The following is a 13,120-nucleotide window of genomic DNA, read 5'->3' as shown; positions in this document are numbered from 1 at the left end:
AAGCAGACTTACTTAACATTCTGCATCTTTATTCTTCATGTCTACGAATTTGTAGTCCTCTGCCGCTTAAGGGGTTGTACCGTGAAACATGGTGTTGTGTAACGTACTTGTAACTGTCTGTGCGTGAGAAACAGCGTCCTATAATCCAGTTTAGAATTCGTGCAGGGATGGAGCATGACAATATCAGGTCACATACGAGCGCAGCGACATCTGGAACAACTCGACGTCTTGGGTTCCCTGTCCTCGATCATTCTCCATACTGACCCTAATTGACGCCGTCAGATTTTCATCTGTTTCCAAAACTTAAATAACATCTTCGATGATTTCACTTTGATAGTGACGAAGCGGTGCAAGCAGAGGTGAGGTTGCGACTCCGACAGCAGAGTCAATCGTTCCGCAGAGACGGTATCAACAAACTGGTCTCTCGTCGGGAGAATAGCGTTCGTCACCAGGGTAATTATGTTGAGAAATGAATATTGTGACTTGAAGACTAAAGCTGTAGAATGGTAACAACGTTTGTTTTACTTTGAGAGTTTTCACATATGAAATCCGGAGCCATTTTGTTTCAGCACGGCCTCGTAGTATTAGTAGTAGTAGTAGTAGTAGTAGTAGAAGAAAAAGTAGTCAGTTCAGAGAAAGTGGTGATGGGCAAGGGGTAAGATACAACGCGTCGATGAAGAGTGAAGACAAAGTATCACACACTGCAATCGTGATACCCTTTCAACATTAAATGGAAATGTATGAGACAGCAAGACCAAAGTAGCTTGAAAGCATTTTCTATTTCATTTTTCTAGTTTTCGCAGTGCGTGAAGTTTTCTGTTCTGCAAAAAGGACTCAAATACTTGTTTACGGCGTATCGTATGTTGCAACTGAATTCTTCTACTGCTTCACATCATGAAATGGGCACATACCTGTTTCATTGTTCGTCACGGTTTTTCCATGACAACGTGGTAACCATATAAAATATATGGTTTTGTATATAGATGTTTGATAAAGTGAATTGTTTGGTTGACTTTTCTATTTTGGTATAGTTTCCCGCTAGTTGGCTATAGACGGCTACTAATAGCATTTAACTGATGCGGAGTTATTTGATAACGTGTTTAAAGTGTTCCGATGCTGATAACGAATTTCATGTGGAATAACATTTGGTGTCACCGATATGGAGCACAGTGATTAGTATCTCAGATTCTGGGACCCAGACGGACATGGTAGACTCCCAGAGTGCATCGGAACTAATGGGAACATACTCGACCTTGAATGCTGATCCACAGTACCAGCGTCTCTGCGGTCACCTCGATGGCCAGACATCTGTGATGCTGGTGTAAGTTACGTTAAAGCACCACCGGGTCTGCGGTTGACTTCGCCGTTGATTTCGCTGGCCCACTCGTCTCCAGAGGTGCACACATTTCGCTTTCGACGTGTCCATGCATGCCTGTTAGTCCGCTGTGTTACGCTACGTAGCAATTTAATCTGTTTGGTTTCGTTGTACTGTTGTGAGTAGTGTTCGGAAGTTGAGGAAAAGTCTTTCTTTATCCGAGTATGAAAATGCGAGGATCATAGAAATATATATTCATTCTGGGTCGTTGTAGGCCAGGATATTGTGGAGTTTATTAATGCTTTATTTTCCTTTTCAGCGTATTTCGGTATCATTTATTTATTGTGATATGAACGGTTTTCTCTACAACTGCGCAGTCTTTCGAGTAGTTCCGGCTATTCTGAATTCGAACCGCTATCTGTTCGTCTCTCATACATGTTCTGTGCAGTAAGCAGAACCATCTCTGAAAGCAAAGATCATTTTCACTTAGAACCTGAGGATGTGTACTACAACGCAAATGGTACTAAAGTAGATTTTGGAATTCTAGCTCAGTAACCTTGGTGTCTTTCAGTTACACCAGTTTTAATTACTTTTTCCAGGATGTCATTGCGGACTCGATGAATTCATTCCGAGTGACCAAAATAGTTCACTCTACATTTCCTACATGCATTTTAGCCAACACCAAGTTCGTTTTTCGTATGACGGTGATCTAAAATGCACATATTTGAAAGAAGAAGATTTTCTTTCATACGTAGCTTTCTTCACACTAAGTTGCATAGCACCAGAACGTCGTTTTTAATATACACTGAGTTATATTTTTTTTTCCTGTTTCAAACAATGTTTGCCCTAAATTTAGAAAGAATGTATACTGATAAATGGCCTCAACTTATTAGCACAAATTTTCTCACGTTTGCCAGTCATTAAGTCTTTGTCGCCTTTCGAAGTATCTGTGGAGTGAGTAAACTGTTGATAAAATTTGAAAGCTTATCATACCATACTCTAAGTTCTCGAATGATATTTTAAAACCGTTATACACAGTTCGCGTTGCAAGACGCTACAAATTTCTTTGAAGCTGCCTCATACACACAGGAGAACATTTTCCTTGCTAGACTTGGGCTGTGTTTCGTGACGGTTATACATTCTTCAATTCTCAGTTTCTCCTTAATCACCTGAAAGTTTCATTTGGTCGTTTTCCTGCTGGCATCGTTATGATAATTGAGCTGCAGTGAAAATACCTATTCAAACATATACCTGGCTGTTCTGTAGTCACGTTGGATGGATAGTGCAACGTATCGGCAGGCGCAGCAGTATGAGCGAGTCATGTGAAGCTTTCCAGGCTTGCGGAAACCCAAGTTCGCCCGCTGTAATCGCTGCGCTTAAATACTCATGAACTCTTGTGTCTCCGTTGCGGCAGGCTGAGCTGCTTTGATGGTTATGGTGGACATAGGGGCAGGCAGGCTGGAAGATGAATTTGTGCACGTCTGCTAGCATCTGCCTGTGTCAAATGCTTACATGTTTACTGATGTCCTAGACTATTTTGGATTTATTCTTACACTGTTGGTGAAGAAGCCTGTGGCCTGAACAGAGTTCTGCCGGATTTACTACCGATGGACATCTGCACTGATCCAGATGATCCTTATACTCCTAGTAAGGTTATTATACAGGCAGCACTTACCGTTTATTCCAATAATGAAGTACTCCGAGCACTGTAGAAGTAGTTGAATATGTCACGCAAATTACAGATAAGGACAACTGAGACTTTTTTTCAGGACTGTCTTCTGGGGGCTACAAGGAAACAGCCACCTAAAGAAACACGTTAAGCGCGTGGTGTAAAGATGTATACGTCAGAAGTTTGCAAAGCCCCATCATTTGGCACGAACATTGTTACCATAGGGTAAACACGCTAGAGTCACAACTTAACCCTTTCACAGCACAGCCACAAACGTTAAAAGCTTTCTCTCCCACGTACGAGTAACAACCACCTTATAAAAATCCTTGTTGATACAGTTTCGCCAGTTTCTGTCACGAATGAGGACACACACCCGAATCGGTTCTGCACCTATTCAGCCAACATCACACAGGTTACTCTCCTACAGCAAGCACTGCATAGGTTTGCGTGATAAATGTGGAATATCGTCACTGGACAAGGAAGTCGCTCATTGTATTATTGTCTTAGTTGTGATATCACTTCAGGCACAAAACATTTTAGATGTGGACATTTTTCCGTCTTAAGGTTTAGAAATAGGAGACGCCTTCATCATTGTACTTACCAGAACGATTTAATGATCTTTCACTATGCACTGAATATTCAGATCTATATCCAACAGGCTCGGGGGGGGGGGGGGGGGGGAAGGGGGGGGTACAAATAATTATGTAACTCAAATTCAATTAAAATCTCCATCAGCATCTTGCTACTTTAGATGCTTGTCGGCAGCATTGTTCGATACCCTAAAGACGAAACTTGGTAGTCTGGTGCAACAAGGCATCCTCACACTCAACACATGAAGTCAATAGGCATCACCACTGGTAATTGCATGCAATCCAAATAATTTTAAAGCAAACATAATGCACCATCATAGATTGACGTCAGTCCCATCTCAAGGGCAGAAAAACTCATAGGATATCTTTTTATTCTCTAAATTTTATTTACCCGAAGCACATTTGAAATTGCTACTAAACGAATAGCTACCCCAATTCATATTTGTTAACAAAACATCTGGACTGTGTGGATAAAATTAACTATTATTCAGAATTTCTAGTGGACTACTAACTTTCCAATTGTTTTTTTCTTTTGGAGTGTGGTGGGGAGGAAAGGCAGCTGATCCATAAGATTCGAAATACAGCGAACTGTCTAGACGATATATTCTTATGTGACACTACAGGGTACTAACCTTGGCAAACTTACTTCTACTTTTCCAGACAATACAACAAAATGAACTAAGGAGCCATCTACAAAATTACGAATTGCTTCAAGAGGAAGTAGAGTGTATAGGCCACACGTTAAATTGTTAAAGATTGTAACCAATTCAACAAAATGAGACAACCATAGAAAAAAATTATGTGCTCACCAGCTTAGAAGACCTTCAATCGTTCACTGGATATACCAACTACTCTTGTAAATTTATACCAAATGCCACCCAGATCGCCAGACCACGTAACAATTTACGTGAGAATGGCGCAAAATATAAACTCTCACAGCAGTGTCAGCTGGGTTTTTAAAAATTAAAGAAATATCTTATGTCCGCTACTTTTCTGCAGATTTGCGACCTGACAGAATGCATAATTCAGGCCATCGACTCCTCTCAATTCGCACTGATCAGCATGAACAAATGATCACATACGCATCTAAAAGGCTAACTTCAGTCAAAATAAACGACTCTCCAAGCGAAGAACAAGCCCAGTGATAACATTTGGCATTCATAAATTCGCTGAACCATTAATTCCGTTGTTTGACCCTAAGAAAAGACTTCCTGAAATAACGGTCCGAAACTGCTACGGTCGCAGGTTCGAATCCTGCCTCGGGCATGGATGTATGTGATGTCCTTAGGTTAGTTAGCTTTAAGTAGTTCTAAGTTCCAGGGGATTGATGATCTCAGCAGTTACGTCCCATAGTGCTCAGAGCCATTTTTGACGGTCCGATGCTGGGCGCTTCCATAAACACTATCTCGTGCAATTCATTATCAGCTGGAGGCACAATATGATGACGCCGATGTCCTATGGAGTCTACTTTTGCCGACAAAAGTGTTAAGAAACAATGTGTTTCCTCATCGATGACCTCCTACGAACATAACTACAAGATTTTTCCATCCAGTGCCTTTAATTCAGTGGACTTCCTTATACATCAAATTGTTAAGTACAGGGTTATTCAAAAACACGGATCCAGTGTAACTGATTTGCAGTTCATGAAGTATAAACTGCACATGAACGATCTACAGACCAATGAAAGGACAAAGTTTGAGAGCTTGTTTCTTCTTTTTTTCCCACAGGCTATGAATGTTCAGCATGTTCCCCATTTCGTGCTTTGCTGCGAGTCTGCGCTACTAATGGCTAACAAAACAAAACGTTGTACCTTCATCTCTCCCTCGATATTTAGACGCTTCAAGTCCCATTTATATGTTGTGAAGTTCAGATTTGCTAAATTGGATCCATACTTTTGAAAAACCCTATATTATCCCCAAGGTTGGCCAGATAACTTAAAATAATATTCATACCTAGAGCAACACACACATTTTTCTCTCAAAAATAGCATCACATTGGGGTGGCTCTTTTTTTTTTTCAAGTTAGTTTTTCTTTGTGATGAGCTCTAGTTTGTTTCCATTGCACGAAAACATGAGTTTTATGTAATTTGGTACCCATATGATAAGGACTGAGAAGCATAAGGATTTAGATGCATAGTTGACTATGGAAAGATAAATAGTAACTATAGGAAAATTGAAGAATTCTTTGTAGAAAAGAGAAACAGATGTGTGCACATCAAGAGCTCAGATGGAGAACCAGTCTTAAGCAAACAAGGGAATGCTGGAAGGTGGAAGAAGTATGTAGAGTGTCTATAAAAAGGGAGATATACTTGAAGGCAATTTTATAGAGATGGAAGGGGTCACAGACGGAGATGAGATGGGAGATAGGATCCTGGGAGAAGAATTTGACGAAACACTGAAAGACCTAAGTCCAAAGAAGGCTCCACGAATAATAAGAATGTAATAATCCTAATTTCAAAGAAAGAGGATGCTGGCAGGTCTTAATATTCCCGAACTATCAGTTTAATAAGTTATGGTTGCAAACTACTAATACAAATTCTCTATAGAAAAATGGAAAAAAATGATAGAAACGGAACTGGGGGAAGATGTAGAAGGATTTGGGGAAATGTAGGAACACACAAGATTGTATTGGCCCTGCGACTTATCTTAGATGATCAGTTAAGGAATGGCATCCTACATTTATAACATTTGTAGATTTTCAGAATGCTTTTGACAGTGTTGACTGGAATACTATGTTTGAAATTCTTACGGTGCTGTGGTTAAAATGCAGGGAACGGAAGACTGTTTACAACTTGTACAGTAACCAGAGGGCACTTATTAGAATCGGGTGCATAAAGGGGAAGCAATGGTTCAGAAGGGAGTGAGACAGGGTTGTAGCCTGTCGCCTGTGTTACTCTGTCTATACTTTGAACATGCAGTAAAGGGAACAAAAGAAAAATTTGGAGCAGGAATTAAAGTACAGGCAGAAGACATAAAAACTTGGTGGTTTGGCTATGACATGTATCTTGGAGGGAGGATATAAGATGAGGTTCAACGAAAGCAAATCAAGGATAATGGAATGTAGTCTAATTGAAAAGCTGATAGTGAGGTAATTAGATTAAAAAATGGCTCTGAGCACTATGGGACTCAACTGCTGTGGTCATAAGTCCCCTAGAACTTAGAACTACTTAAACCTAACTAACCTAAGGACATCACACACATCCATGTCCGAGGCAGGATTCGAACCTGCGACCGTAGCGGTCGTGCGGTTCCTGACTGTAGCGCCTTTAACCGCTCGGCCACTCCGGCCGGCGTAATTAGATTAGGAAAAGAGACTCTGAAAGTAGTAGATGAGTTTTAGTATTTTGCCAGCAAAGTAATTGATGATGGCCAAAGAAGAAAGTACATAAAATGCACGGTGTCAGTGGCACGGAAAGCAATTCTGAAGAAAAAAATTCGTTAACATTGAATGAAAGTAACTGTTAAAAAGTCTTTTTTGAAAGAATTTGTGTGGAGTTGAGCCATGTGTGAAAGTGAAACATGGATGATAAACAGTTTTAACAAGAAGAGAAGAGAAACTTTTGAAACGTTGTGGTGAAGAAGAGTGCTGAAGATTGGATAGGTAGGTCACGTAACTTACGAGGAAGTACTGAATATAACTGGGGAGAAATAAATTGTTGCACAATATGACTACGAGAAGGAATCGGTTTAAAGGAATCATTCTGAGACGTCAAAGGGTCAGCAGTTTAGTACCGGAGTTAAGTGTAGGTGTGTGTTTGTGTGTGTGGGTGTATGCGTGTGTAGAGGGTTAGGACTGTAGGGGGGGGGGGACTAATACACGAATAAAGTTAGCAGATTCATAAGGATTCAAGTTGCTATAGTCTTTCGAAGATGAAGAGCCTTGCACAGTATAGAGTAGCTTGGAGCACTGCAACACACCAGACTTCGGACTGAAGACGCTACAACAACTGTGAAAAGGGTAAACTGGCCCTTAGGCATGTATTTGAAGAAAAATAAAAAAATCATCTAAAATCTAATTACTTAGAATTTTCCAAAAAACTGAAGACCGCAACAACAACAGTGAAAAGGGTAAACTATGCCCTTAGGCAAAATCATCTAAAAATCTCATTTACTTACTATTTCGCAAAAAACGGCACTAGAGTAAATATTCAGACAATTACTTTCTACTTAATTGTTAAATTCCTTGTATTAACGCTACAACACACCTGCGTACAATGTTTCTATCGCAAATATGATGAGAAAAACTATTTTTTATAGAAATGCTGATTCTTTGGTAAAGTTTTTTATGCCCTGGGAATCGATGGTGATAATCGGACACAAACTGAAGCGCAATCTGCAATTTTCTCTTTTATTTGTAAGTTGCTTATTGCAGTCATCCATCAGCTTGACGCCCCACGCTGCCGTACAGTTCACAGCATCTACTTTATAGACTAGGTATAGATAGGTGATGAAATCCTTAGTTTTAAACCACAGAGAACGAAATCTCTTAAGGAATTCGTCACTCAAGTCAAATTTGATGGATATATAAATTATTTTTGAGCCCATTTTTGATTATTTCACGGATTTGATCGATTCTTACTATAGCCCTTTTAATATTTTAATGTGATATTACGGCCTCATGACCCAGTGCATTGACTATAGCCATTGTTAAGTTAGGAAACAAATGAAATGCAAATGTTGTAAACTGTATATTAGCTATAGGATTAATTCAAATTCATCGAAGAACACAAACATTTTCAATCAAAAAATGACTTTCGCTCTTAACTTTTCGTGACTTACGGCTTCAGTGGCCCAGAACGATGCACCACCACTAAATTTAGAATGATGACTCTACCTTAGTGTTCCCTGAAATTATCTTGAACAAAATCGAATATTGGATGCAAATCAGCATAAACCAAGTACCTTTGACTTTTACTCACTGAATTCCATTTTCAGATTTATTAAAAACGATTCCACACCAATGACTCTGCAGTTTTTAAATATTTTTATGTTTGGACTCTCCTTCTTTAAACAATCTTTTCTTCAAGAAAGCTTTCGAGAATGATTACATGCATGTGACACCTGTAAGTTAAATATAAGAGATATTCAATTAAAATATGCCTTCAATCCAAATAATGTTTTAGCCTAGAACAGAAAACGACCATTTATGGGCAATTTCGAATACAGCAGTAGCCCGCCGTTTCCCAGGCACAGGTTGAAATGCATGGACTCCATAAAGTTGTTCAGTATCACAGTCTCAAATAACCACAGACAGACCTTCTACTGTATAGTTGCTTGTTACTACTGGTAGTAATTTACCACCCCCAATGGACGGCAGCAGCTTGCAATTTCTTATCCTTAAACTGGTTCTTGATTTTAGTAGTCTTCCCTTAGAAATTTATTTCGGGAATTGATTTTAGTAGTCTTTCCTTAGAAATTTATTTCGGGAATTGATTTTAGTAGTCTTTCCTTTGAAATTTATTTCGGGAATTGGCTACTAAATTTGGAAATATTGAGCTTCGATTGTAGCTGTCACTATGTGGACGCTTTCTCTGCCACTGATCCCACTTTTCTCAAAGCTTGGGTGTCATGACTGTTTGTCGTCGCCGTCTCTTTTTCGCTGAGTCAATGGATTTTTTGAGCTGATGTTATCAGTACATGTTCCAGGAGCTACCTCGAACTCCGTTCCTTCTGATTCTACACTTCTTGAACTCGGCGGCACCATTTCTGTAAGTTGGTGAGACAAAAAATGATAAGGAAGACCTGAAAAATAGTAAGATACACGACCGAAATATGATTAAAATTATCAGCATTCAGCGAACAGTGGATTTTTTCTCTTCTGCTGCTTTGAAATGTATATATGTTATAAAATCATACTTGATCGACCTAAACGTTGAAGTTATATTGGCTTCTCTCTCGCCACTTCCCAACTACTCTGCATTTCTTTCGTTCTGAAGTAACTCGTGAACGATTACATGCATGAAGCCTGCTGGTCCTTTCAATCGTTGTTTCATCATAAAATGTTCCTATCCTTAATGGTAACGATATTAAAACACTATAATTTGCTATGTCTAGTTTTGTAGTATACCTAGATATGGCAGTATTTGGAAGTCCAAAATTATTTCTTTGCGAAAACTACGACAGTGTTGTTTATATTGTCAAAAATGACACTACAGTCGTACATTTCCTGTAGGATAAGTAATGGGTATTCGAATACGGCGTCGAATCTATAGCTTCATTCAGCAAGAATTATTTCAGTTACGTTTAGGTATAAGCTATTATCAATTCACTGTGATAATGTAAACTTGTGGGGAAGTCGTATCCAAATAATTATCCTGTGTTTTGAGGCAGTCAAGTTACTATCTCCTTGCCATTAATAACAAAATAATCTGTGTAAACGAATTTAATTCCAGAAGAGGAAATCCGTTGTTTTTTTGGCATTACTACACTATGTACACCTTCAGTTACAAAAATTTACCTACATAATGCAATGGATGTTGGTTTCATGTTCCATAAATCATTCGAACGGCTTAAAGCACACTGTCATGGAGCCCATATGGAAGCGAATATCAGAGGGATCGGTGACACAGCTTTTCGTGGATGTTCATATTTACATTATGCGCTTACAGGACTGATAAAGCTGGCTCACAATAAGATCCACAGATGGCAGGACACATACTAGAAACAAAGATATACGCTACAGTCTCATAAGAGACACATTCACAAGATAGGCCATTGCAAATGTTAAATTCTGGTACAGTAATATCCGATGTAACCAGCAGAATGTAGACAGCAAGCATGTAAACGTTCATGCATTGTGCTGTACAGGTGTTCAGTTCGTGGGATGGAATTCGATGCGTGTTGTATTAGATTTGTCAATACGGGGAAGGTAATTTTTGTGGATGACGCTGGAGTTGTCGTTCGGTGATTTTCGACATGTACTCGATCGGAGAAAGATGTGGTAACCGAGCGGGCCAAAGCAACATGTCGTTACGCTGTACAGCATGTTGGGCTACAACTGTGGTATGTGGTCGAGCGTTATCCTGTTGGAAAACACTCCTTGGAATGCTGTTCATGAATGCCAACACAGTAGATCGAATCAACAACCTGACGTACAAATTTGGAGTCAGGATTGATGGAATGTCCACGAGAGTGCTCCTCCTGTCATACAAATCCCATCCTCCATCATAGCTCCAGGCGTATGTTCAGTATGCCTAGCACGCAGACTAGTTGGTTGCAGGCCCTCAACTGGCCACCTTCTAACCGCTATACGATCATCACTGACACCGAGGCAGAACCAGCTTTCCTCAGAAAACACAAGAGACCTCCACCCTGAGTTCTCACTTAACACGACTAAAGTCGCAGATGGTGGTTTGGGTCAGTGGAGTGCACGATACAGGGCGTCTGGTTCAGAGCTAACCATGAAGTAACCGATTTTTAACAGTTCTTTGTGTCATTACGGTACCAACTGCGGTTAAAATTGCTGCTGCAGATGCAGTACGATGCGCCAGAGCCATACGCTGAACACGAAGGTCTTTCCTCTCAGTACTGCCACGTGGCCACCCTGAGCACGGTCTTCTTGCAACCGTACACTCTCGTTACCAACGCTGCCAGGGATCATGTACAGTGGCTACTTTCCTGCCACGTATTTCTGTAATATAGCAGAAGGAACTATCAGTTTCTCGTAGCCTTATTAGAAGATCTCTTTCAAACTCAGTGAGATGTTGATAACAGCGTGTTAGTAGCCGTAAGGGCATTCTTGACTAACATCAACTTACCTTGGCCAGTCTCAGATGTAACTAATGCTCACGAAAGTTACAGCGTGTGTTTAAAGCAAACCTTATTTGTATCGTCAGTGGCTTTACTATCTCCAGTCTTATGCGAGTGGGGCGAAACTCGAATAGAAATCATGTTTCAGATGTAGAAACAAGCTTAGGAAATTTCTTTTGTGTCGCTCAACTTCTTCGTCGTGCTACATTTTTTTCCGTCAATGTATTTTCCAAGTTAACGTAGTTTTTGAGGAAAGACTTTCTTCTTATAGCTAGTTCACAGTTCATGCCCTTGTTTCTGCCGTGACCAGTTACTTTACGGACCAAACAGCATGACAACTTTTAGTGCCTTTTCTTAATCCAATTCCCTCAATATCCTGACAATGGATTACCCTTGTTTTTCTTTCGATGCTCTCCATCTTATAAATTGTCTTAGGGAGATAAACAGACCTTCCATTTCCGTTGCTGTCCGACAGATTTACAAAGTCATTGATGAACCTCAAAGTTTTTGTTTCTTATCTATGAATTTCAATTCCCTTTCTAGTTTCTCTATGTTTTCTTTTACCACTTGCTTAATGTAGCGATATAATTACATAAGTGTTGGACTGCAAGCATGTCTCATTCCTGTCTCATCTACTGCTTTCCTTTCATGTAATTATATTCCTGTAACTGCAGTCTCGTGTCTGCTCAAGTTGTAGATAACTTTTAGCTCCCTATATTTTATCCCTGCTACCGGAAGAATTTCAAAGTGTGTAACACTACCAACATAGTTTAAGGTTTTCAGTTAATCTGCAAATGCCATAAATATTTGATATCTTGCTTCATCCTATCTTATAAAATAAGTCTTTGGATCAGTATTTCCTTACGTGTTCCTATATTTCCCCGAAATTCTAAATAGTCCACACTGATTTCTGCTTTTACTGGTGATTCAGGTCGCGTCTCAGATATATAACGCACATCAGATGTTCTTTCTAGTATCTCAACGAGAATATGTCAGCTACTCTAGGTGCCTTGTTTCGGCTTAGGTGTGTAAGTGCTCTATCACATTCTGGCAGTATTATATCTTCTATTCCGTCTTCATACACTTTCTCTTTCTTTATCATCCCATCCTCTGACTGGGCCTATCTTTTAGCCTTCCTTTCTTTTTTTACTACTGGCTTCCAAACTGAAATATCAACACTCAACGGTCTCCTTTCTTCAGAAGGTCTCTTCATTTTTCAGGTAAGCGGTTTCTGTATTTCGTAAAGCCATGTATGTTTCAATAAATTTGAACTTTTCGTACAGCTATGCCCGCTTTGCCTATGTGAACTTTCTGTCAGTCTTATTTTTAGATATCTGAATTCCTCTTTGTCGGCCGGTGTGGCCGAGCGGTTCTAGGCGCTACAGTCTGGAACCTCGCAACCGCTACGGTCGCAGGTTCGAATCCTACCTCGGGCATGGGTGTGTGGGATGTCCTTAGGTTAGTTCTAGGGGACTGATGACCTCAGAACTTAAGTCCCATTGTGCTCAGAGCAATTTGAACCATTTTTTGAATTCCTCTTTGACAGATTCACGTGCGGGGATTTGATTTTTCTCCTATGGACAATTAAATTCAGTACCTCGTGTGTTGCCCACGGATTTATAAAGGGCCTTGTCTTTTTAACTACTTTATCTCCTACTACTTTCAGCACTTCATCTCTCAAAGCTATCCAATAATGTTCTGTGTGCTTCTATTCACTGTTTCAGTCAATAGTTGTCTAATGCATCCTTTGAATCTGTCAATAACTACTCGTTCTCAACCTCCTATATTTCCTTTCTTG

The sequence above is a fragment of the Schistocerca piceifrons genome, chromosome 1 (genome assembly GCF_021461385.2).
Source record: "Schistocerca piceifrons isolate TAMUIC-IGC-003096 chromosome 1, iqSchPice1.1, whole genome shotgun sequence".
NCBI classification, from domain to species: domain Eukaryota; kingdom Metazoa; phylum Arthropoda; class Insecta; order Orthoptera; family Acrididae; genus Schistocerca; species Schistocerca piceifrons.
The sequence above is the reverse complement of the archived record's forward strand: the minus strand, read 5'-3'. Positions refer to the sequence as shown.